At 42.2% G+C, this 2,500-nt stretch overlaps 1 protein-coding gene across 1 annotated transcript in view; it reads left to right on the forward strand.

Moving 5' to 3' along the window:
- The window catches only part of LOC124025743 (multiple PDZ domain protein-like), a gene marked incomplete at both ends in the record, with an annotated part of 78,116 nt that overhangs the window by 69,733 nt on the left and 5,883 nt on the right, over positions 1 to 2,500 (forward strand). The window lies entirely within an intron of this gene.

Consider the following 2,500-nt stretch of genomic DNA (forward strand, 5'->3'; position numbering starts at 1 on the left):
AGGTTTTCTTCAAGGATCTCTCTGTACTTTGCCCCATTCATCTTTCCCTCGATCCTGACTAGTCTCCCAGTCCCTGCCACTGAAAAACATCCCACAGCATGATGCTGCCACCACTATGCTTCACCGTAGGGATGGTGTCAGGTTTCCTTCAGACGCGATGCTTGGCATTCAGGCCAAAGAGTTCAACCTTGGTTTCATCAGACAAGAGAATCTGGTCTGAGAGTCCTTTAGGTGCCTTTTGGCAAACTCCAAGCGGGCTGTCATGTGCCTTTTACTGAGGAGTGGCTTCCGTTTGACCACTCTACCATAAAGGTCTGATGGGTGGAGTGCTGCAGAGATGGTTGTCCTTCAGGAAGTTTCTCCCATCTCAACAGAGGAACTATGGAACTCTGTCAGAGTGACCATCAGTATCTTGGTCACTTCCCTGACCAAAGACCTTCTCCCCCGATTGCTCAGTTTGGCCAGGCGGCCAGCCCTAGGAAGAGTCTTGGTGCTTCCAAAAATCTTTCATTTCAGAATAATGGGGCCACTGTGTTCTTGGGGACCTTCTTTGTGGGTCTGTTTTATCTGAGGGAAATATGTGTCTCTAAAATGTTCATACATTTGGCAGAAGGTTAGGAAGTGCAGCTCAGTTTCTCTTGAGAGCCAGGTCTGCTTACAGCAACCTCTCTCAGTAGCAAGGTTATGCTCGCTGAGTTTGTACATTGTCAAAGCTTTACTTAATTTTGGGTCAGTCACAGTGGTCAGGTATTCTGCCACTGTGTACTCTCTGTTTAGGGTCAGTCACAGTGGTCAGGTATTCTGCCACTGTGTACTCTCTGTTTAGGGCCAAGTAGCATTCCAGCTTGCTCTATCCATTTAGCTTTTTTTTGGTCAATTATTTTCAATGTTTCAAGTAATTATCTTTCTGTTTTCTTGTGATTTGGTCAAACTCTGTCCTGGGGCTCTGTGGGGTTTGTTTGTGTTTGTGAACAGAGCCCCAGCTTCTTAACCTCTTCAGTCTACCCTCTACTTTTTTGAACATTCTGTTAAAAATCGCGCAACATTTCAGCGCCCTGCTACTCATGCCAGGAATATAGTATATGCATATGATTAGTGTGTGTGGATAGAAAACACTCAGACGTTTATAAAACTGATTACATCACGGCTGTGGCTTTAACAGAACGTGCGTTTCATTGAAAAGTGCAGGAAAATTTGATCACTGAAAGTGGAAAAATATATCCATCCGCCGCTTCAACCCATTGTTATGGGCGAAAGACATTAAATATGGCTGAGGTTGCAGTACCTACAGCTTCCACACGATGTCAACAGTCTTGTCATTTGCCTAGGATTTGTTTCTTGGTCAAACGAACAAGAGACAGCCCATTTCTTCCGGTCTCTGACCGGATATTTTGGTTGAGAAATACACGGACAGTATTTCAAGATGGAGCCCTATAGAAAACATTTCGTCTCGTGATTAATTTGATCGCTTATTAACGTTTACTAATACCTAAAGTTGCATTACAAAAGTATTTCGAAGTGTTTTGTGAAAGTTTATCGTCGACTTTTTGAATTGAAAAAAATGACGTTACGTTATGAAACGCTATTTTTTTCGTATATCACACAGTCTACATAGAACGATATCTAGGCTATATATGGACCGATTTAATCGAAAAAAAGACACAATAGTGATTATGGGACATCTAGGAGTGCCAACAAAGAAGATGGTCAAAGGTAATGAATGTTTTATATTTTATTGTGCGGTTTGTGTAGCGCCGAATATGCTAATTATTTTGTTTACATCCCCTGCGGGTCTTTTGTGGTGTTACATGCTATCAGATAATAGCTTCTCATGCTTTCGCCGAAAAGCATTTTAAAAATCTGACTTGTTGCCTGGATTCACAACGAGTGTAGCTTTAATTCAATACCCTGCATGTGTATTTTAATGAACGTTTGAGTTTTAACTAATACTATTAGCATTTAGCGTAGCGCATTTGCATTTCCAGAGCTCTAGATGGGACGCCTGCGTGCCAGGTAGGAGCAAGAGGTTAAAGGACAGACCAGGACGAGCTTACTTAGAGGGCTCTTCTCCAGGTTCATCTCTCTCTAGGTGATGGCTTTGTTATGGAAGGTTTGGGAATCACCTCTTTTTAGGTGGTTGTAAAATTGAACGTCTCTTTTCTGGATTTTGCTAATTAGCGGGTATCAGCTTAATTCTGCTCTGCATGCATTATTTGGTGTTCTACAATGTACACGGAGGATATTTTTGCAGAATTCTGCATGCAGTCTCAATATTTTGAAGAGGGTGGGGCTCAAGCTGCATCCCTGTCTCACCCCACGGCCCTGTGGAAAGAAATGTGTATGTTTTTTGCCAATTTTAACTCCACACTTGTTGTTTGTGTACATGGATTTTATAATGTGTTTCACCCAACACAGCTTTCCGTCAATTTGTATAGCAGACCCTCATGCCAAATTGAGTCAAAAGGCTTTTTGAAATCAACAAAGCATGACAAGACTTTGC

Source organism: Oncorhynchus gorbuscha, unplaced genomic scaffold, assembly GCF_021184085.1.
Source record: "Oncorhynchus gorbuscha isolate QuinsamMale2020 ecotype Even-year unplaced genomic scaffold, OgorEven_v1.0 Un_scaffold_2403, whole genome shotgun sequence".
NCBI classification, from domain to species: Eukaryota; Metazoa; Chordata; class Actinopteri; order Salmoniformes; family Salmonidae; genus Oncorhynchus; species Oncorhynchus gorbuscha.